The sequence below is a fragment of the Podarcis melisellensis genome (assembly GCF_964234715.1).
Source record: "Podarcis melisellensis genome assembly, chromosome: 6".
Taxonomy (NCBI): domain Eukaryota; kingdom Metazoa; phylum Chordata; class Lepidosauria; order Squamata; family Lacertidae; genus Podarcis; species Podarcis melisellensis.
The window spans coordinates 11,883,447-11,908,169 of NC_138538.1; the positions used below are offsets into that span (position 1 = coordinate 11,883,447).

At 42.6% G+C, this 24,723-nt stretch overlaps 1 long non-coding RNA gene across 1 annotated transcript in view; it reads left to right on the forward strand.

Moving 5' to 3' along the window:
- Positions 1–3,697: 3,697 nt before the first annotated feature.
- LOC309373288 overlaps positions 3,698–24,723 on the forward strand; it is an 82,831-nt gene continuing 61,805 nt past the window's right edge. The window contains exon 1 of the long non-coding RNA XR_014169946.1: positions 3,698–3,908. This is a non-coding gene — a long non-coding RNA (uncharacterized lncRNA). The remainder of the gene's footprint in view (positions 3,909–24,723) is intronic.

A 24,723-nucleotide genomic window follows, 5' to 3' on the forward strand; every position in this document is an offset into this window, starting at 1 on the left:
GTGGGACAGCGGTCTTAGCACATCCTTCCAAGATTCATGCTACAGAGCCCACGAAGAGATTTCTGTCCCACCAACTCAAGAAAGTTTTGTGAAATTCAAAAGAAAATATTTGCAAATTTATGTCACCAAAGTGAGTTATAAAACACTATTCTTAAAAGAATTAAAAGCAGATTGGCTGCTTGATAACACACACATACATACATACATACACACACACACACACAGAGCATTTTGTTCAACTTCATACGAGAACAGAGAGCAATGCAAGATTCCTTTCTTCTCACCCTCATTTGACACTGATAAATGTTATCAGTGAGCTGTCAGGATTCCTGTCGGTTTCAGACTCATTACACCAAGGATAGTCAATGTGGCCCCATTCCAGATGTTTTGGACTACAACTCCCATCAGCTCTAGTCTCCCAGGCCTGTGATCTGGAATGATGGCTTTCTGTTCAACAACATCTGGAAGGTGCCATTTTTTTCTTTATAAAAGTATATACTGCAGTATTGGGATGACGCACCACAAGAAAACAGTGTTAAAAACAGTACAATAGAATCATTCAAACAACTGAACAGTCCCCCAAAATCTTCTAGACTCCTGCATAGTCCTGTTGGCATAAGAAGGTTTTCAAGAGACATCTAAAAATCTAGACAGAGAAACCAGTAGGAGAACACTTCAATCTCCCAGGGCATTCTATACAAGATCTCAAAGTCACTGTCTTATTACAAAAGAATTTCAGAAATAGACTGGAAAGAGAAGTTGCTGAATTTCTGAATTATTACCAAACTTAAAACCATGGAGGCACCTGGTCTGAATAGAGACATTGGATTATCTCATTATACATGATAAAGCTATTCTTAGCCATCTCACCCCTTGCTTTTTCCTGTAAGACCAATTGCAGTCATTAACAGTCGTCAACAGGTTTTCCACACCTATCATTCAATCACCCATTCCCACCACCCTTCTGAATAATACCCCTCCCCATCCTCTCACTATATATAAGGATCTGGTGACTTCTGTTTCAGTGTATCTGAAGAAGTGTGCATGCACATGAAAGCTCATACCAATAACAAACTTAGTTGGTCTCTAAGGTGCTACTGGAAGGATTTTAAAAAATTTGTTTTGACTACGGCAGACCAACACGGCTACCTACCTGTATCTAAAAATCTAAGCGAGGATGCCTACCGAACCTCTGCTGGAAGACTATTCGACAGCATGAGAAGGCTGATACTGAATGCCCAACTTCTAATGGAGGCCAGTTGGGTATTATTAACATGATGTCAAAATAACAGTGCTCCTCTAGATGATTTCCAAATGACCTCTGAATTTCTCTCTCTCTCTCTCTCTCTCTCTCTCTCTCTCTCACACACACACACACACACACACACACACACACACACTCCAATCAAAGGCTTTGAAGACACTGTACATTTCCCAAAAACATATACATTTTTTGTTGCCCCAGATATACTAATTGCATATGGTGTTTCAAAAATGACAAACCTACTAGTGACTTTGGTACAAATGGTACAAATGACCTTGGTATTTTGCCCATCTTTCAGAGCACAGATAATGATATTTCTCCACAGCTATAAAATATTACTTTTTATCCTTAAGGAACGAATTCACTGTTAAATATAATGGTGGGGGATTATTAATGACAGAAAAAAGTATTAAGAATCTATTATGGGCAGAAGGCATATTCTAACAGATTTTTCACAGACAGGGTGTTCATTTTTTCTTTCCTTTTTAGGGTTGCCACCATCTTGCAATTTGGACATGGCACAGATGCTGTTTAATTCCCCTTTGAAACTGGATGCAAAGTGTCTGTTGCAGCTCTTCCCCATAATTGTGTTGCTTGTTGAGTGTCTATCACCCCCACCTACCGTGGCCATCATTTTCAAGAACTCTGAATATAGTAAGCAGGGAAATTGACATGGAATGGAGTTGGTCCTTATTGTCTCTGTAAACTCAGAATTGTATGTCTGAACAAACATCAGCCTTCAACTTTAAAAGGATGTGTCTGCACAAAGGGGCTTCTACAGGCAGCAGATGATTACGATGCACTGTGCCATTCTGAAAACAGGAAAAGCAGCTGTAATCACCATTAGGCAATAGTGACCTGTACTGTTAGGCATTGGGGATCTGTGTTTCCAAGTCCATATTTAGTTGCTAAAGTAAAGCAATGCCTCCAAAGTGCTTTAAATCCCCTAGAGGATCTAACTTATTTTGCCCTAGTGACAGAGTGAACGACAGGACTGTTCATAATTTGCCAGGTTATAAAGTGATAGCCCTTTAATTCGCATAATTTCCATACTAGAGAGCTGGAGGAGTGGCACTTTCTTTTGTGGATAAAAGTATCACACACACATGTTCTCATTCTCAATAGTATGTCAAAGACCCCTAACTGGACCCTGAATCTGGCTACCTAGCTAAAAATGACTCGCCTTGCCTTTCAAAGACATAATGGGGAAACTGGCAGAAGTGTTGGCCCCAGAGTTTGGAGGGTATTTAGGCAAGATGCCCTCCATGGCTCCCCCTCCCTCAGTGAGTCTAACTCCTCACTGCCAGGGGGGATCTTGCCAATGGACTTCCAGCTGGCATGTGGGCCATCTGCACTTCCCCATCGATTGTGAACCTTGTAACAGGCCTAGATAAGATAAATGAAATTATTCACCATGGGTGGGATTCACCTAACCCATCCTGTTGGCAGAAGCCCTGCACAAGGACTTCAGCTTGCACCATGGGGCTTTCCCCCTCTCCATTCCCCTGTGCCCCCATCCCTCTGTTAGGATTCTTGTTCCATGCTTGCAGTCATGGGATTGTTTTCTATCACATGACGGTGTATGTTTTCATTCCACATAGTGGGAAGTGACGGAGACAGGATGTTTGGATTACTATGTTTCCATGATGTAGGACTATTGTCCTTTGTTCTCTCTCTTTGCTGTCTGATGAGAAAGCGGAAGAAGCTGAGTCAAGATGCTCTGAGTATATTATATGTAAATAAAGTAGTTTAGCCAATATGCTGAGCTACTGAGTCTGTTACACGAACTGCCAATACTCGGCAGGTTCCCTAAGTGTGCTGATGCTTCTTGGTATCAGTCGCTGTGATGTTTGGGCTGGAGAAAGCTTTTTAAGCTCCTGAATGACCAACCAGGAGGGAGAGAATATGCCAGTCGGGCATGTGTCTCTGCCGGCATCCTACACGCGAGTAGGGTGATCCTAACACCCCCCACCACTGCCATCAAAGAGAACTCAGAGGAGGAGAGGGGAATCATTCCATTTGGCAAGCTTCAATGCTTGCTCACGCAAAACAGCTGGAAGAGTAGGTCACTCAGTTCCACCCCATGCTAGCCCCACTCAGAGTAGACTCATTTACATGGATGAACCTAAGGCAGTAATGTTCATTAACTTCAATGTCTCTAGTCTGAGCAAGGTTAGCATTGAAAACAATTTCATGCACACATTAAAATGAACATATGAACCAGCTACAGATAGGTAGCCGTGTTGGTCTGCCATAGTCAAAACAAAACAAAATCCTTCCAGTAGCACCTTAAAGACCAACTAAGTTAGTTCTTGGTATGAGCTTTCGTGTGCATGCACACTTCTTCAGATACACAGCGTTATGCCATGTCAGACTGGAGTTGATGAAGAGACAGCTTCCTGGGTTGGGGTCAGTGTTCGAAACTCCCATTGTTCTAGGCACATTTTGCGACAGGGAATTTCATTAGCACAAACAGTTTCTGAGCTCCGGGTGCAGTACTGCATCTTAGATTTCAGATTAAAACTGCAGAGTGGAAGGAAAGGAGGACCTTTTTCTGCCTCCCCACTTCCAGCTACTCTCTGAAAACGGGAGAAGAGACCCTCTTAAGAATATTAGGGGGTGGGCAGGGGAAAGACTAGGCCATGTGAAAAATGAACATAATATTTTAACTGCAGTTCATTCATTTTCAGCCTTGTATTCTTGTTATAAAAATGCATGCCTAGACATTCCGTTGTTGCGCCCATAACCTAGGTTTAAGGTGCCATTGAGCTCCTAGCTTTCACATCTTCGTTTTTACCACTGGTTGGGGTGGCGCCCCTTTGCTAGCTTTCCAGCAGGTGGGTCACTGTTGCTTAATGGGTGGGAGAATGATGAGGCAGCAGGGTAGTTGGCAGGGGGCAGACATACCAGCAGGACTGGCAGATTAGCTCCACCTGTGCCTTTAAAAGAAATCAATTTTATTAAATGTTTTCAACCTTATACACCATAAAATTCCAACTAAAGAGACTAATAGAAAATAATAAATCAAACAGAAAAAAGAGAAAAAGAAAACAAAACACATTAATAATCCTTATATGAGCCTCATGAGACAGAAAGTTAGAAATATATTGCTGTAACCCTTGGTCACCCTTTTATCTTGATCTTCACACATACAGAGAGTTGAATTCTCCCACTTCCTACCTGGGGGAGTTTCCTCTTCTTCAGTGTCCCACCCTGAGAAAAACTACCCTGACCTGACTCTCATACAGGCATCCATGTCTTTGCATCATGATTTCCCCACTACCTTGCACCTCCTGCTTTTCCTCCAACAATCCATCTTTTAGGCAGCTAGGACAGCAAGGTGGGGGAAAAAAGGTAAAGGACCCCTGGACGGTGAAGTCCAGTCAAAGGCAACTGTGGGGTTGCGGCGCTCATCTCGCTTTCAGGCTGAGGGAGCTGACATTTGTCCACAGACAGCTTTCTGGATCATGTGGCCAGCATGACCAAACTACTTCTGGTGCAACAGGACACCGTGACGGAAACCAGAGTGCACGGAAATGCCGTTCACCTTCCTGCTGCAGCGGTGCCTATTTATCTACTTGCACTGGCGTTCTTTCAAACTGCTAGGTTGGCAGGAGATGGGGCAGATCAATGAGAGCTCACACCATTGCGGGGATTCAAACCACTAACCTTCCAATTGGCAAGCCCAAGAGGCTCAGCGGTTTAGACCAGTGGCTCAAGCCCACCCAGTAAGCCACTTCTACAGTGATGCTTACTTTGATTGGCAGCTGTCCAAGGATATATCTGGTTATGTAGCATTGAGTCTAAACAAAGGACCTTTTGCCTACAAAGCGTGCCGTATATCTAAAGGAGCGTCTCCACCCCCATCGTTCTACCCAGACACTGAGGTTCCTTCTGGCGGTTCCCTCACTGTGAGAAGCCAAGGTACAGGGAACCAGGCAGAGGGCCTTCTTGGTAGTGGCACCAGCCTCCCTGTGGAACGCCCTCCCACCAGATGTCAAAGAGAACAACAACTACTTTTAGAAGACATCTGAAGGCAGCCCTGTTTAGGGAAGCTTTTAATGTTTGATGTGTTACAGTATTTTTGTATTTTGTTGGAAGCCGCATAGAGTGGCCAGATGGGCGGGGTATAAATAATAAATTATTATTATTATTAATATTATTATTATTAGAACATAAGAAGAGCCTGCTGGATCAGGCCACGGGCCCATCCTGCTCTCACACTGGTCACCCTGGGGGAAACCCACAAGTGGTACCCAAGCACAAGAGCTCTCGGCCTCCTGTGGTTTCCAGCAACTTCTGCCTCTCCTGCTCTCCCACCAAGCTCCTGTTGGTCCCCAAATCTGCCAATTAGCCATACATGAGTCCTCTTCCACACACACTGCTAATTGGCATAAATCTCTGCATGTGATAAATTGATACTTGCTTCTTAAGTGTAGCCGAGTTCCTAGTTGCAACTGCTTTTGAAAGCTCATAAGAAAACATCTTTCTCTCTATGAATCCGTAGATAATAAATCATTTGTTTAGTTTAGCTCTCAAGCTCGTCAGCAGAAAAAGAATAAACAGCATCACCTGTCTCTTGCAAAGGAAACACAGTGTTCTGGCAGACAACACACTAATGAGAGGTCGGGTCAAATTCTTCGCTAAAGCCCATGCGAGGACGGGCTGATTTCTCTCTCCTCTATCAATTCTCTTGCAGTGCAAGAAGAAGAAGGAAAGCAGCACAGTGGGGATCTTCATTAAGCTGAATGAAGTTCACCAGCCTGTCCTCAAAACCATTTGCATTATCTCATGATGCTAAGACTGTTGTCTCTGGACCACCAGACGTTGCATTTGATCCAGCCCACTCCTAAGGATACATTTGTATATGGGTCTTTTGCAAGGCCTGGGAGCCTCATTATGATAATATGTTCAAATCCTGCAAGCAAAAGCAGATGGAACAGAAGACTTCATAAGTTGCCTCAATTAAGCAGTGAAAAGGGTTGCTTTGCCTGTGGAGTTCCATTTGGAAAACAGTGTGGGCTGCAACACTTCAAAGGAAATTGAGTGTGAAAGGCTTGAGCTATAGCTTATTCATTGCCCAAATTCAAGGGAGGGCAGTCAACTCCTCTTTTCTTATTGTTCTCAGTAGGGCTTGGAATAAGGTGAAAGTAATTTTAGAATGATAATACAATCCTATTCCTGTCTACTCAAGGGTAAGTCCCATTGGGTAAATGCAACCTTGCATGTCTCCAGTCAGTAGAAGGCAGGGTTGAGATTAACAGATAGTCAATGAAAGTACAGTTGCACCTTGGAAGTTGAACGGAATCTGTTCTGAAAGTCCGTTTGACTTCCAAAATGTTTGAAAACCAAATTGTGGCTTCTGATTGGCTGCAGGAAGCCAATCAGAAGCTGCAGAAGCCCTGGCAGATGCTCAGCTTCCAAAAATAGTTCACAGACCGGAACAGTCGCTTCCAGTTTTGTGATGTTTGGGAGCCAAAACGTTTGGGAACTAAGCTGTTTGAAAACCAAGGCATGACTGTACAGTTTCCCATGAAACCTAGGGTTGCCATACGTCCAGGAAATTCTGGGGCGACTAAGGTTTAGGTTCAGGCTCCGTGCGGGCAGCAATTGGCAGCTGGGGGGCCCAACAACATTTTTTCTCTCCTGATTTTTACCTCTTGATATATGGAAACCCTAAATAAACCCCCAATCTCCTTCCTCCTGTGTGCAGCCTCTCTCCCCCTGCCTACTGCACAAGGCAGCCATGAAACTACCTCTCATGATATAAGCTTAGGATCCATAGTCATCCCTGTGAGTTAGTATAAGTTATAAGCCTTTTTCCCACTTCCCCAATGTCTCTCCTGTGTGTTTCATTTTATCTTTGAAAGCAATGACTAGCAACGTGTGAATAAGATGGAATGTGGGTTAACTTCACAACCTCGTATCACAACATCATCAATATACGCTTTAGTAGTTTCCAAAGATTTGTTGTATCTTTCTATTAAAGACTTTGGGGGCAGAACAAAGTCCAAAAGGAAATCTAGTAAAGCAAAACTTATCAAAAGGGGTATTGAAAGTGCAAAGTCATTTGCTACTTTGTTATAGAGCACCTGCCAAAATCCAGAAGATGCATGCAAAGGTGAAAAATATGTTTGGCCAAAGATCTTCTCTTTAGTGAGTATTGGAAAATGTTCTCTTTTAACATATTTGTTCAGTTCTTTAGGATCCAGACACAGCCATAGGGACCCATCTTTTTTCTCAACCTCAGAATTAACCCATTCTGCACGTGCTTCAACTTTCTCTATAATGTCAAGTTCGATTAGTCTACCTAGTTCCTCTTTTAGCTTTATCTCTAAGAGCCAGCAGGACATTTCTGGGTGCATGTACAACTGGAATACAGGGGTCAATCAGTTCTGTTTTATATTCTGCTGAAAGCTTGCCAATGTCAATAAAGACATCATTAAAAACTGATCTTCAGTGTTCATGTGACCCTGTCCTTCCACACTGCACAGCTTCTTAATAAGAACTAAAGTACGACATGTTTTCAGTCCTAATATAAGTATCCAATTTCCAGCAACAACTACAAACAAGAACTTTAATGTTTTGTTGTTTACCTGAGCATCCGGTTCACAAACTCCCTGAGTTGGAATAAGCTCTCAACTGTAAGTTTTAAACTGGATTTTTAAAGTTGTATTCTATGTGGCTTGGGTTTCGCTCCAAGCCTTTCACCTCAGATACTACATTTACTTGCACTCTAGTATCCAATTTTTAAGTAACAAAAGTTCAATTTGTATTCAGAGTAATTGTTCAGTCACTGAATCCTGATGCCTCTTGTAGACTTCTTAAAATAAAAAGTTTTCTCCTGCGCTGTAATCCTCTCTTTGCAAATAAGTGTTTATGTTTTCTCCGCCCTGCAGAATGCTGATACTTTGTTTCTGTCTGGGCCCAGTCTGTGCTGGCTTGCAAGCATTTGCAAAGTCATTCTGTTGTTGTTTGTTTTGCAAAAGTTGCAGCTCTTTCCAAATGCAGGACATTGTCTGGGTCTATGTCTGCTCCCGATCACTGCAGATGGTGACAGCAGCCACGAAATTAAAAGACACCTGCTTCTTGGGAAAAAAGCAATGACAAACCTAGACAGCATCTTAAAAAGCAGAGACATCACCTTGCTGACAAAGGTCCGTAGAGTAAAAGCTATGGTTTCCCAGTAGTGATGTATGGAAATGAGAGCTGAACCATAAAGAAGGCCAAAGAATTGATGCTTTTGAATTATGGTGCTGGAGGAGACTCTTGAGAGTCCCATGGACTGCAAGAAGATCAAACCTATCCATTCTTAAGGAAATCAGCCCTGAGTACTCACTGGAAGGACAGACCCTGAAGCTGAGGCTCCCATACTTTGGCCACCTCATGAGAAGAGAAGACTCCCTGGAAAAGACCCTGATATTGGGAAAGATGGAGGGCACAAGGAGAAGGGGACGACAGAGGATGAGATGGTTGGACAGTGTTCTCAAAGCTACCAGCATGAGTTTGATCAAACTGCGGGAGGCAGTGGAAGACAGAAGTGCCTGGCGTGCTCTGGTTCATGGGGTCACGAAGAGTCGGACACGACTAAACGACTAAACAACAAATGTCTGCTCCCACAGCGTGAACATTCATTTCTACTGCCTTTTGCAGATTCAGTCTGACTCTTCGTCGTACAATTCACATTGGAACATTATTTTGATTTTGCATGCTCTTTTGGTTCCCAAACCGTCTGCTCTTGTCTATAGTTGCATTTTCCTGCTTTCCTTTGCATTCTGGCCTTGTTCAGCTTCACAGCTTGGCAAATCTGAGTGCCTTTGTCAAAGTTAAGGCAGATTCCTTGAGCAATCTTTCTCTTTGGTCTGAAGCCTGGCTTCCAATGACAACTTGTTCCCTAATGAGTGAATCTGCAAGTCCTCCCAAATTAAATGCCTTGCTTAACAGTCTAAGATGTGTAATAAAGGATTCAAATGTTTTCCCATCCTTCTGCGCTCTCGTATGAAACTGTCATCTCTCAAGGGTTGAGTTTAGGAGTGCAATATTGCAATATTCCTGAAATCTCTGCAACACAGCCTCATAATAAACTTGCTGTTCTTCACTGAGCGGCAAACTGCTAAATACATCTAATGCTTCTGAAACAGCAATATATTTTTTTTTGGGGGGGGGTAGCTACTTTTTGCTCACCAGTTTTCTCTGCAGCTCAACCAGCTTTCATAAAGAGGTTAAGTTCTCGCCTGAACCTTTTCAAGTTCTCTGCTGCATTTCCAAAGAGAGTAAGAAGTGCTGGAGTTCTGAGTTGCTCCATCTTTTCCCTCTTTATCTCCCTCTTTTCCTGGTCTTTTGTATCTTTTTCACCTTCCTTGTTGCTAAGTGCAGTCAGTCCAACTTGCACCTATTTCTGATACCGTGTGCTATTCTTAGATCCATAACTAGCAGGATACAAAATGTCCATATACGTAAGATAAACTTTATTAACTATGTAAAATATGAGGAGCCTCTGTTGTAGAAAGCCATAGCTTCTCTGTTGCTGAATCATTCTCCTACACAGTCTCTTGTGATGCACACAGGAACAACCCTACATGAATTGACAGCATAAAGAGTACAGTGGTACCTCAGGCTAAGTACTTCATTCGTTCCGGACGTCCGTTCTTAACCTGAAACTGTTCTTAACCTGAAGCACCACTTTAGCTAATGGGGCCTCCTGCTGCCGCTGCGCTGCCGGAGCACAATTTCTGTTCTCACCCTGAAGCAAAGTTCTTAACCTGAAGCACTATTTCTGGGTTAGCAGAGTCTGTAACCTGAAGCGTATGTAACCTGAAGCGTATGTAACCCGAGGTACCACTGTACTTTAGAGTATGTCTGTTCTTAATTAAGGGCAACACAGCCAGAAGCTATACAGTGGTACCTCGGGTTACAGACGCTTCAGGTTACATACGCTTCAGGTTACAGACTCCGCTAACTCAAAACGTTGCTTCAGGATGAGAACAGAAATCGCACGGCAGCTGCACAGTGGCAGCAGGAGGCCCCATTAGCTAAAGTGATACCTCAGGTTAAGAACAGTTTCAGGTTAAGAACGGACCTCTAGAACGAATTAAGTTCTTAACCCAAGGTACCACTGTATAACCATATTATAAGACTTGAAGCCTGAACAACTTGTGCTAAATATTGCTTTTTCCTCTGCCCTCCTATTCCCTTTTCCTCATGTGCCATGCATTTTTAAATTATGAGCAGGCCTGTCTTAGTGTGGGTTTCTGTAACATGCTTTTTTGGGGGGAGGGGGTAAGGTAAAAATGCCACAAATAAATAAATAGTACAACGCCACATGGCTCCACAAACACATAGCTCTGGCTACACCGGTTTCATTTTATCCATGCCTCCAAAACAAGCCGATTTACGTACTTGCAAAATGGCTGTTTAGCATTGTGATGTTGCGTAGCCTAGTATTTTACTCTAAGTTCAGTCGTTAGGGAGGAATAAAAGTATGCTGCAGTGTTGAGGGAGCAAGGGATTCACATTGGGGCATACAGTAGTAGCACACTAGGAATTAAATAACACCAAAGTGAGTCACTGGGCAGACGAGATCGATGATAAAATTCAAATGAGCCCACTTGCGGCAATCCAGGGATGCTGATTTGCGCTGCAGGGTGAGCACTGCTTTATAAAGAAAATAAAACAAAAATGAATTCATCACACAATTCTTCACCCCAGGCAAAAGCCGGAATGCTTGATAAGAAAAAATGTATATCCCTGAAAACTAAGAGAGATTAATACAAAGCAATTCTTTCTTTTTTTGCCTTTTGTTTGCCAAGAAGGAGCACAGTATAAATGATTAAACCCATAGAAAACACCAAGCATCACCCCGTCCAGATAAGGACAGACCTGCATTCTTCGCTGCAGTAGAAGTGGTACACATTTAAAAAAATAATTTGATTATAAGCATACAGAAACACAGATCCTCAAAACATATTTCACCTTATTAATTTGTAAGCTATTTCATCATGCAGTGGACTTTTGAGAGTAATGTAAAACATAATGGCTTGCATAAAACGTATGTGCGAAATTGTGAGCGTCTGACTATACTGACTGCTTTCATTGGTTCACCTCTTGTGATGCTGCAATGCCAAAAGCTTTTTGTGGCCCTCCAAGCCTCTGCAATCAAACTGTTCATACAGTGGTACCTTGGGTTAAGTACTTGATTCGTTCCGGAGGTCCGTTCTTAACCTGAAACTGTTCTTATCCTGGAGCACCGCTTTAGCTAATGGGGCCTCCTGCTGCCTCTGCACCGCCGGAGCCCAATTTCTGTTCCTATCCTGAAGCAAAGTTCTTAACCTGAAGCACTATTTCTGGATTAGTGGAGTATGCAACCTGAAGCGTATGTAACCTGAAGCATATGTAACCCGAGGCACCACTGTATATATATATATGTACAGTAAGCCTGCAACTTACGCAGGAATTACCTTCTGAGAATCGTGCCAAAGCCGAAATTGTGTATAGTCAAAACACATTGGGTGCAATGGTGAGTGTGATTGCCAATGTCTTTTCCCCCAGATGCCCATCCATCATCATCATCATCATCATCATCATTATTATTACAAAAGTTAAATGTATGTAAGCTGCCGGCTGTGTGTGTGAGTGTGTGTGTATCCGTGTATCCTTGAATTATTATTTTTTTAATACTGACTCTTCCCCTCCATACATTGCTGATCAACAATTGGGTGATTCATTCAAAGGCCCAATGAGTTCTGCTATCCCATTGATATCAATGGAATTTGAAGCACAGCCCTGGACCCAGAAGTAAATCTTTGAGTTCAATAAGGTTTGCTTCCTAGTAGTTGTGCTTAGGATTTGTGTGTGTGTGTGTGTGTGTGTGTGTGTGAGAGAGAGAGAGAGAGAGAGAGAGAGAGAGAGAGAGAGAGAGAGAGAACGCATGCATTTACGTTAGAATTTTCATATAACCTTTTTAAGGCAAATGCCCACTCAGGGAAGATAGGATGCCTTTTAAATAAAAAACAAAACACTTTAAAGTACAAACAACAAACCAGCAACATTTTTTAAAAAAACAACACAATAGAAGCAAAGAACAGAAAGAAATGAACTCATAATCTGCAGATTCAGATGTACCTTATTTTGTCTGCATCGTACTCAGATTTAGGATTCTAGGATCGTCGGTTGCAATTTCTTACAATATAACGGCTCCAGTTTCCTTTCCGGAGCAAGCTCACCTTTCGTTCATTTTTACTGTGTGTGTTTAACCCACACACTGAGCTACTGTGGATCTCATCAAGTAAAACATAAATGTGAACGTTTGTATCAATGCCTCCTAAATGAACATGTGTGATCGGCGAACACACTCTTCCATTTTCTCGACAGAAACAAATTGTATCAGAGAGAACCGACTTCCTAATAATAATAAAAAACCAGGCCAAGTATTTGTGCCTTACCAATTTTCCGCATGGCTGACCTTGTCCAGATTTGTTGCCCTCTGATTAACTTTCATTTTGAATTGTCAATTTACCCGCAGAGTATCATGAGCAAAATAGTCACTGTGGCCCAATATTTTCAAGGCAGGCTGGGTGAGTCAGCTGCGCAAAGCCCATGCCTGTGTACACCTCTCTTTTATAGCTGAAAATAATTTACTAAATACCTTAAAGCAACAGTCTCATTGAAGTTCATATTTCCTCTGGGCTCAAGCTGCAAAACATGCACGTTCTGCATTATAAATATTACACTCAATCAATGAGGGCTTCTTTGAAAAATTGCAGACAAAGTTTCTTTCCAAATGATCAGAGGAGATCACACTCCAGGGCTGTGCTTTGAAAAGCGGGAACAAGTGTTTCTACACTGTGTTTTGTGTAGCTTGAATACCATTCTTACACCAGAGACCTTCCTTTTGAAATTAGCCTAATAGTGTGCCTGGGAAATAAAAAAAAGGAAGTGATTGGTCTATAAAATTCCATGGCCCCTACCATTTTCAGACTTTGGTCAGTTTTCTCCAGTGAAATAGGGGGAAATAACTTTCTGACCAGAAAGGGGAGCTGACTATATTATTGTAAGGTCTATCAGAAGGTGACCAGCTATAGAGATGAGTCAATGTAGAGAGAGCAAATGCCCCTACAGACCTTTGATGGATTAATTGATTGACTGATTGTATTTCTATGCTGTTTTCCATTCAAATGACTCTCAAAGTGGAAGTCAGGTGGCCATTTGTCACAGGTGCTTTAGTTGAGATTCCTGAAATTCAGGGGGCTGGACTAGATGATCCTTTCAACTCTACAATTCTACGATTCTATGAAATAGCAGTAACATAATTAAACATAAAGGGACATCATAAATAAAGCGTAAATCATATAAAATAATCAACAAATTGTCAGTAAAACAATTACAATCTACAAAACACCATTAACAAAGCAGCAATTAAAAATAAACTAAACGTAACAATGATAACCAAAGTCATATTATATGATTAACAAACAATACAACATTTATAATATTGTCTTGCCAAATGCAAAGTGGCTCTTTTAAATGAGATTCAGAAGTAATACAAAACACAAGTGAGTGAGTAGATTAACAATTTATTCTAAACAGCTAGCAACATACAGTGGTACCTCGGGTTACATACGCTTCAAGTTACATATGCTTCAGGTTACAGACTCTGCTAACCTAGAAATAGTGCTTCAGGTTAAGAACTTTGCTTCTGGATGAGAACAGAAATCGTGGTCCGGCAGCATGGCAGCAGCAGGAGGCCCCATTAGCTAAAGTGGTGCTTCAGGTTAAGAACAGTTTCAGGTTAAGAACGGACCTCTGGAATGAATTAAGTACTTAACCCAAGGTACCACTGTATATATAACCAAGCAAGCACTTCAATCTGCCACTTGGAAGCCCTCAAGATATGCTGATTTGGGAGTGGGGTGGAGAAGAATATAAAACCAATTAACCCCCAAGGCAAAGAAGAAGACTGGCCACACCAGTCAGGGCAGGTGGAGAGACCCTCCTCGCTTGACACCACCACCCCTGTTCACCGCAACCACCGGAGGGTGAGGACAAGGTGTGGGGGTGGTGGTGGTGGGTGATTTCCTCAGCTGCCAGCCTTGCCTGGATACCTCAGTAAAGGGCTGAGGGGGTTTGAGGAGAGTCCTCCCCACACTCCGTGCTCCACCTACCTGCCTCTCTCTGTTGGGACGGGGCGCTTCCACCATGCGCTGCTTTGCTGTCCTCCTCCTCCTCTTTGGCCTGGATGTCCAGCACCCAGTCGATGGACTTCTGCGCCTGAGACAGAGCCTGCTTGGTGATGGTGTCAGCTTGGCACTAGTTCCTTGTGAAAAGAGATTGGCTGTTAAACCACTCTTGGACTTGTAGTTCCAAGAGGGAACTATCCTAATAGCCCTCAGCACCCTTAACAAACTAAGTTGGTGTCCAACTCTTCGTGACTCCATGGACCAGAGCACTCCAGGCACTCCCGTCTTCCACTGCCTCCCGCAGTTTGGTCCAACTCATGCTGGTAGCCTTAAGAACACTATCCAATCACCTCGTCCTCTGTCATCCCCTTCTCCTTGTGCCCTCCATCTTTCCCAACATCAGGGTCTTTTCCAGTAACAAACTATAGCTCCCAGAATTCTTTGGTGGAAGTCATGACTGTTTTAAGTGCTATCACTGGGATTTAAATGTATGGGGTGGATGTGGCCGCAGTCAGAGCCCCAGCCGAGTCAGTTCCACCAAACACACAGCCCCACCTCCTTCTAGGTTGAACACACATGCAGGAAGAAGGGGAGCACACTAGCTGCTGTTTTTGCTCCAGTTTTTGGAAGACGTTCCTTCCTTTTCTGCCCAAGAACCGTAAGCCTGTATATCTTCTCAATTGGGATATAAAAAGCAACTAGACCAGAACAGATGAGCCATGCCAAAGACATAGGACATCTGTTTCCGTAACTGACATCAACACTTCGCAGACAATGTGAGAATCAGTCAAGACCAAATCTACTCACTTACCACTTCAATGAATAATTTAGCAATATTTGTTTTATTGCTTTTCCTTCTCAAAGAGCTTCTGCTGCCTTAGATGTTCCGCCTTAGACGTGCATCCTCTCCGGGGTTGATCAGGGCTGGATTCCTCGAGAGCAGATGCTTACTTTCGGGAGGAGATCAATTTTGGGGGATTTAATGCATCACATAAACAAGCCTTTGAAAAACATAGTGGACCATTTTGGAAATGAGTTGGAAGGCCTAACCAACAAGAAACAGAAAGAACTCTCCAGCAAAATGAGCTTGGGATACAATTGTTGCTACATAAATCGAATTCAATGTGTCATCGGGACGGTCCTGCAGAGCACCTGTTTCTGTTTCAGAGTTGTGGATCAATAAAGGAGAAGTGGGCTCACCATCTGGCAATATCAGGAGTGAGAGCTCACTGTTGTGCTCAGGGAATTGATACTTAGAGCCCCAGCTGAAGTTGCTACCAATATCTCGCCTGGAGCAAAATGGGAAGCAAAATGCCTTTATCGTCACATGAAACGTCAGAGGAATTGCAGAGCTGCCAAAGGGACAGATATCGCTTGCCACATTAGCCTGTTTTTTTTGGAGGCAGCTGCATGATGAGTGCAATGTGCCTTTCTGGCACACAGAAAATTTAGACTTCCTTTCATGACAATGGCAAGCAGCTTTGGGGGGCAGTTACTCGGCAGTAGATGCGTTGTTGCATCATCTGGAGAATTCCATAAATATTAATTGCAAGCTACAGATCAATAAAGTGATTTCCTGTGATGATATTTTACCCTTCTCTAAATAAGTTTTCTTATTCGAGAAGGAAAGCGCCAGCTACTGGCATACTGATAGTGACGTCTGCTGGCCTTATCATGAGCCTTTGTGCTTCCCTGGAAATCACGAGATGTTTCTTCCCAAGCCAGAACACTCACATTCTGTCTTGCAATTTCATTTTAAGCTAAATTTGGAGGCCGTTCTTGTCTTATCTCATTTGCCCACTGTGTGGGGAACATAAGGACATTAATTTCCTTTTATTTCCAGACATTTCTAAGCCATATTTCAAGCTCATAGCCTTCCCAAGGTGGCTTACATTAATAACATTAATAACAAATGTAGAGTTTCATTAAAACACACACACACATATTAAGACATGCAGTTCAAATATTCTTACCTACCCTTCACCATTGTGTCTCAGGGCAGGTTACAGCAATATAATCATACAAATTAAAACAATTCAAAACCAAAGCAGCAGAGTATAGGGACAACAAAAGGAAACTGGTGGGTCTCACAAAAATACCTTAACTTTCAAAGGTTGTTGTTGTTGTTAATCATCATCATCATCATCGTCATCCACCACTTAATTGCCAAGGTAATTACTAGCGTAAAACCAATAACAAAAGACACACATAATTAACATAGGCAATAAAGTGACTTCATCCAAACATAAAAATAAACACCCACAATAAAAATGGACAGCAATACAAGTCCATTAAAACAGCACTACAATTAAAACAGTTAAAACAGGAGATGATAGGAATACTTGTCTAAACAGGTGTGTGTTCCAGAACTGGCAGAATGCCAGTACAGTGGTACCTCGGGTTAAGTACTTAATTCATTCCGGAGGTCCATTCTTAACCTGAAACTGTTCTTAACCTGAAGCACCACTTTAGCTAGTGGGGCCTCCTGCTGCTGCCATGCCGCCAGAGCATGATTTCTGTTCTCATCCTGAAGCAAAGTTCTTAACCTGAAGCACTATTTCTGGGTTAGTGGAGTCTGTAACCTGAAGCGTATGTAACCTGAGGTACCACTGTATTGTTGTAGCCTCTCATATTTCAGTAGGGAGAGCTGCCACACTGGGGCTGACAGTGGAAAATACCACCTCTGCATTACTGTAAGCTCATATTCATGAGGCCATGGCAAAACTAAATGGTTTCCATATATTACAGAAACTCAGTGATACTAGACACACCTCTGTGGGGAGGGAGTTCAACTGTTTGCTATTGTCTATAGGAATACAATCTCCTTGACCAGGAAGTCTCTTGGCTGTACTAATGACTAATGATACTCTCAGATACCCTCAGAGATTTCCAGGTCCGGAAAGCAGTTCTTCCAATATGGGAGGTGAACTTCCTGTTTCAAGACTGTAGCTTGCTTTGTACATTTATTTATATAAAAAAAGCTGTCTTAGTTACTGGAAAGTGAAGTTCCTTCTTGGCTCATTATCTTGATAAATCAAATGAATACAAGGCCTACTGACAGTGAGACAAGTCTTGATTAGAAACAAATCTACCAAAATGACAACTGGAAATATAGACGTTCACACTACAGCACAATAAACCACGACAGAGGTCTCCATTATAACGCATTTCTGGTATAATAATTATCAAATAATCAATACTGAGTTAAAGTATAGAACGTGAAATATACTTCGGGTGTGTGAAAGTCCTTAAATTTATCTAATCTAAGTGCTGTTTCTTGGTTAAACAACTGCTACATTAGCATAAAGAATTGCAATCCTTGCTTCCAGTCAGTTATATATATGCCTTCCCTTCCATTTCTCTTCTCCTTTCTTTCTTTTTCTGTTGTAATCAAAACCTGCATTTGCTCTCAAATACCAAAACGACTGCAACAAAGACAAGTACAGGTGTTTAAATAATTGCTCTAGTTTTTCGTTCTTGCCAAAGGATGTTCAAAAAGTACATTTCACATTGACTTTGCCTCTGGTGCCTTCTACAGTCACCACGGCTGCTGAAATTGTTGCTGACTGTCCAGCTGAGGAGAAGTCCCACTTCCTCAAGATGAAAATACCTGGAGCTACCTGGGCTTGGTTGCTAGGTAACGCATGTCTGGGAAGCAGGGCTACTGAAACTCAGGCCCGGAGGCCAAATGCAGACTCACGGCAACTCTGTGTAACCCTCAGGACTCTTCCCAAGCCATCTGTAGTAGGTGGTGGGAATGTAAGAAAGTGAAGGACTTCTGGGAAATGATTTATAATGAGATTTTTAAAAATGTTGAAATATACATTTGTAAAAAACAACAACAGAAGCCCTTTTATTTGGTATTGTAGGTACAGAGGTACAGAGAGGTAAGTGTGATAAAACAATGCTTTTATATGTGACAACTGCAGCAAGAATACTATTAGCCCAAAGATGGAAGCAGGAAGAATTACCAACAAGAGAAGAGTGGCAGATGAAATTGATGGATTATGACCAAGTTGGCGAAATCAACTGGGGAAATTTGGAACCAGCAAGACCAGACTTTTCTGAAGGACTGGAAGAAATCCATTATATATTTGAAAGACAATTGTAATCAATCGATATTACTTGTAGGGTTACAAGAAATTTTGTAAGGAGAACTATATGAATTATTGCAAAAGAGGACTAAGAAGGAGTTTATTTAGGACTTGGATTTAATAGCAATACAGTAACTATAATAATGAAATGCAAAATTAGAAAGGAAGTTAGAAAACCATCCGTTGAGGTTGATGGAAGTCCTAGGCTGTGATAGCCAAAGGTTTGTTATGTTGTTTAAAATGGGATGTTGTGTTTGGAAAACGTGTAAAAACCATGTGTGTGTGTGTGTGTGTGTGTGTGTGTGTGTGTGAGTATAAAGCCATGTGTGGTAGGAGCCGGGAGACCAGGGTTCAAATCTCCCACTCAACCATGAAGCCTACTGGGTGCCTTTGAGCCAATCACAGTGTCTCAGCCTGACCTACATCACAGTGTTGTTGCAAAGATAAAATGGAGCAGGGAGAATTATGTATACCACCTTGAACTTCTTGGAGGAAAGGTGAGATATAAATAATGTTACAAAAGTCAGGTGCCTGTCCCTCTCTCTGCCAAGTGGTAGCAATGGCCCATGGTGTCCCAGGCACCCCCACAGGGTCTGTGTCTCTTCAGAAAATTGAAGACATGGCAGAGACTGTTGCGGCTTTAAGAAATATGGTTTATTCATCTATCTGCATGAAGGGAGTCCAGATCTTATGGCCTGGTCATTTCAACAGGCAGCCTCACAGGCAGCCTCAAGCCAAAATGGATCTCAGCGCTCTCTTTTTTGCTTAAAAAAAAAAAAGCCCAACAACTTTGAGCAAAAAAAGTCAACAACTTTTCTGCCTGGATGTTTTTTTTCTTCAGGTAATGCTTTTCATGACATCTCCTTGGCAGCACCACATGAATGTCTATGTGTGTCAGGCTATGAACTGATGCCTGTAGCTGTCCCATTAATGGCAACAGTAGAGGAACTTGTGGGTCTCCAGATGTTGGACTACAACTCCCATGAACCCTAGCCAGTATGGCCAATGGTCAGTGATGATGGGATTTGGAGTCTAACATCTGGAAGACCTCAAATTCCCCACTCCTGCTTTAACAGCAGTTATTGACTGGTAGCAGTTAGGTGCTCAGATTTATTCTGCCTGCCTATCTGTCTTCTTCCATTGATCTCTGCATTTTTATTTTTTAAAAATAGTTTATAGCACTAAAGATTATTACTCTGTTTTGAAGGCATGTTTATTAGACTGTTTTATCTGCTTTTATGCTTTGGGAAAGGTGCTGAATAAATTTTATAAAGAAATACATAACTAGTTAGAACAGAGGAAAGTATATCAGAACACCAAGCATTCTCCATCTGGAAGACTAGAGCTTTGAGGTAAAGGCAGGTGTATTCTGTCTCTGCCACTTGGCTGATGTATAATAGTGAACAGGGAAAATAAAAGTGCAGAGATATTATGCTTTAAGCACATCATCATCTTTTGTTGCTTTCATTTATAACTGCAATTTAGATCTTCTTGGATCCCCCACAGCCTCTTTGTTAATTATCCCTTTTTCTCCCTGCTGCTTCACCCCCCCCCCCATTTAATTCAAGAGGAACATGAAGTTTTAAAAGATCTTTAATGCCCCTAAGACACCTTTATATAATAACACTTTAATTCTTCTAGCATCACCATTTGCCTCTTGTATATCTTTCTTCTCTGATATGTTTTTGTGCCAGGGTAGATTAAAGCTTTGCTGTTTTCAACCTTTCCTAAAAAGCCAATAGAAAGAAAACCAAGTACTCAAACCACAATTTCCCGGCCTTTGTAACTTATCACAACAATATCAAAATAAGCTCCAATAAACAAGAGGGGAAGACTCAAGAACTACAGAAGCAGACCTCTGAACACTCAAAGCAGCCTTTGGAAGGCAAAGCCCACAGAATGATTCCTGCTACTTCCCAGAGGAGGGGGAGACGAGTGGTGATGATAGGTGACTCCCTATTGAGGGAGTAGTGTGTGGAGGAAAGTAGTGTGTGGAGGAAACAGGGTATCATGGGAGGTGTGCTGTCTTCTGGGTGCAAAGGTCCATGATGTGATGGAGAAGTTACCCACTGAACACCACCCCTTCTTTCTGATTTGTGTAGGTACAAATAATACTGCCACACATAGCCTCCAACACATAGCAAGAGACTATGAGATACTGGGCAGGGAGCTGAAGAGACTTGGGGCACAGGTAGTCTTTTCATCACTCCTTCCTGTTGAAGGTCGTGGTTCAAGAAGAGAGAGGAAAATACTTGAGGTAAACCATTGGCTGCACAGGTGGCGTCGTCAGGAAGGATTTGGTTTCTTGGATCATGTACTCCGCTTCTTTGAGGTAGGACATTTGGAGAGAGATGGGCTGCAGTTGGCAAGAATGTGTTTGCCAAGAATCTTGAGAATCTGACCAGGAGAGCTTTAAACTAGATCTTGAGGGGGAGGGAGAAAACAATATGAATGTCAAAAGAGCACCTAGCACTGGGGATAATAGCTACATGTATGCACAGGAATGATGTATGGACATTGTGAATGATGTATGGAAGTGAGAGCTGGACCATAAAGAAGGCTGATCGCTGAAGAATTGATGCTTTTGAATTATGGTGCTGGAGGAGACTCTTGAGAGTCCCATGGACTGCAAGAAGAACAAACCTATCCATTCTGAAGGAAATCAGCCCTAAGTGCTCACTGGAAGGACAGATCGTGAAGCTGAGGCTCCAATACTTTGGCCACCTCATGAGAAGAGAAGACTCCCTGGAAAAGACCCTGATGTTGGGAAAGATGGAGGGCACAAGAAGAAGGGGACGGCAGAGGATGAGATGGATAGTGTTCTCAAAGCTACCAGCATGAGTTTGACCAAACTGCGGGAGGCAGTGGAAGACAGGAGTGCCTGGCGTGCTCTGATCCATGGGGTCACAAAGAGTTGGACATGACTAAACGACTAAACAACAACATGCACAGGAAACCGAGGTAGTACTTCAGAAACCCGCTAAAGGGCAAGAAATTACAGGAAGGAAGCAGCTGCAGGGAACAACTCATGGTTTCACTTGTCTCTACGCAAATGCACAGAGGATGGGAAACAAAACAAGATGAGGGGATCATCTATCTTGGATCTGGTCTTCACCAATAGGGAGGAACTGATTGATGAAGTGGAAGTCAGGACTAGAGGACAAGCCAGAAGGCAGCAAAAAGGAGCAATTCAGAAGACTAATCTCCTGATTAGAATAATCAAGGATGCAGTACCAGGGCTTTGCAATGTTAGCAGAGCAGCTGGGAAAAAAGCAGATAAGAGCAGATAGAGTCCAGAGAGAAAAGAAACAGATTTTTTTAAAACACATTTTTTTATTGACATTTTTAAACAATTGAACAAATCCAATTCAATTTCTATACTATATTCCCTTAAACCTTTGACTTCCCACCCTTTCTTCCATGATGTTTCTATTCAAATCATTCATCTACTCCCATAAATAAAATATTTCTTTAAAACATACATCCTACATAACATTCCTTTATCATTCTCATTCCTTTGCTTATATTTCAAGTCTTGACTGCAAATTTCATTAAGAAAAGAAACAGGTGTAAACTGAACAAATACAGGGTATAAATTGAAGAGAAATGAAACAGAGGTTTGACTTTCTTAGGCTAGGCCTACACAAAGGAAAAACCCGTTCAGAATGACTTTGCTCTCCAACTTCATGAGTTGTGAAATCTCAACGGTCTTCCTCACTGAAAGCAAACTCCGAGCTGACTAGAATCTCCAGAGTTTGCTGTCATCCAGATCGGAAGCAGAATTTTCCCCTGAAATCACACACTGGATGGTCCCTGCTGTTCCACTTCCTGCATCAGGAAGACGAAGCCCTTGCGTATTCCTTTCTGTCCAGAAGGATGTAATGGTGTCAAGCCTCAAGTTCTTCACCTGGAAGGGTTCAGCCTGCAGTTCAGTAGTTCTCCACATGGGGCAGGTGGACATAGATTCTAGCTGCTCCTGGCAATATTTTATTCATATCCTAGAAAGGGTATCAGACCTGGTTCTCCAGGTGGATAGTAGTCATACTAAACTGTCCAGCCATATCCTCAACTCCATCACTCTCCTTCTTATGATGTCATAATTATGACAGTGTGGCAAATCCAGAAATGTGTGGTGATGTCATCATGACTTAGACTGTAACCAAAGCCCACAACTGTAACTCAAAGATCAGATCGTACCTTTCACACACTTGTACGTTTGCCCTTCCTGTTCATGAATTAAAACAACACATACTTCTTTGATTTTTCTTCTCTTTTTGAGAAAAAAATATCCCTGGCTCACTGGAAACTCATACATTTCCCAGAAAATAATAGGCAATGTTCTGAGCAGATTTAAAATGTGCAAGCTGAATTAAGGGATAGAGAAGGTGCAGGGAAAGAGTTCATATAAAAATAAATTGGTGTGGTGATATTTAAGTGAAGGCAAATGCAAGTTTAATATCAAGCCCTATTAAAACAATTGAGAATCATGAGAGCTGATTTATTATTTATATAGCACACTAAAAGTTATCTGTAAAGGAAATTGTGCAATATGTAGTAAATTAGACTGAACTGAACTATAAATTCGGATTAAGTTTTATACTGGCTTTAATATTTAATGTGCCATCAGAACTTGCAGTTTCATTTACAGTAGCTCAAAGTTCAGGAGGAAGTTCAGAGGCGTCCCAAGAGAAGGATTTGTGTCCTGCTGCGTTGGCAATGCCTTTGCTCAGAAAATCTCCATAATTCTGCACACCTCCTATTTATTTTGCTGTCCCTGTGTTTGAGCCAGCAGTTTGCCAAGAAGAGGGGTGGAGACTGAATGCACAAAAAATACAAAAATAAACAGCACCGTGAGCTGCTGGGGAGTTCTGCGAGCAAGGCCAGTGTCAGCACCTGGTATCCTTTGGCACCTAATTGGGTCCCAATGTCCTGGTGTTGCTCACCACTCATGCTTGTCCTGGGGAATGTGTCATGGCTCAGTGGGAGAGCACATGCTTTGGACACACATGGTATCAGGTTCAATCCTTGGCCTCTTCAGCTTCGGCTGGAAAAGGCCCCTGTTTTGAACTCTGGAGAGACACTGCCAGTCAGTGTAGACAATACTGATGGGCCTATGGTAGGATTACCAGACATCCCCGGTTCCCGGGGACAGTCTCCAGATTTGCAAATCTGTCCCTGGGAAATGTGGCAGCGGCAACCTCAGCAGCCTGGAGCCAGCCTGGTAGCGCAGTTGGCTCTGGCTAGCTTCAGGAGCTGCTAACTGCCATGGCGCCCGCCATTTTTCCTCGCTGGAAGACCTGCTGCTGACTGTTGCCACCGCCGCCACTGCCAAAGGGGAACCAGGGACATCCAACGGTATGGATCTCCTGCCCCCTTCCCTTTGACTGATCGGGGGAGGCTTGGAAATTGTGAGCGGGTGGTCGTTGCCCAGTTTTTAAAAAAACTCTGCGCATTTATGTTTCACATGGTGTGAAAGAAGGCTTTGCGCTTTTATACAATATGCATGTGTGCTTGGGCCCAGGGTCTTTTGCCTCACCATCCCCACTAATGACTCCCTGTTCACTGACATCCCCACTACTGACTCAGCTTCAAAAAAAAAAAAAAAAAAAGGTCCCCAGATTCATTGAAAAAAATCTGGTAACCATATCATATGGTCTGACCCTGTACAAGTCAACATTCTGTGGCTTGGAATAGTAGTGACAAGGGATCACAACCCAAAGTGCAAGCAGTTCTTGGGTGTCATGTCAGAGCCAACTGGCAGTTCTATTGCACCCAGAGAACCCTGGCTACAAACTAGACTCATAAGTGGTATGTATGTGTTTTGCTTAGCAGCCAGGCAGAACCTCGGAAGATTCCTCCAGCCTGAGGTTTCTAGAAGCTGGCGTATCCAACATGTGTGACTGTTGCAGCTGCACTCTTCCTTTTTGCCAGAGGCACGGCCTGATCTGTTTCATTCCTCTTATCAGTTTGTGGCTCAGTAACGTTTGCCAAGGCCTTAACTTCCTGGATTCAGGTAGCTTTATTCAGCTACTTCTGTTAAAACTGTGCTGACGGATGGATGGCAGCTAACAGATTGAGGTTGAATCCTGACAAGACAGAAGTAATGTTTTTGGGGGACAGGAGGCGGGCAGGTGTGGAGGATTCCCTGGTCCTGAATGGGGTAACTGTGCCCCTGAAGGACCAGGTGCGC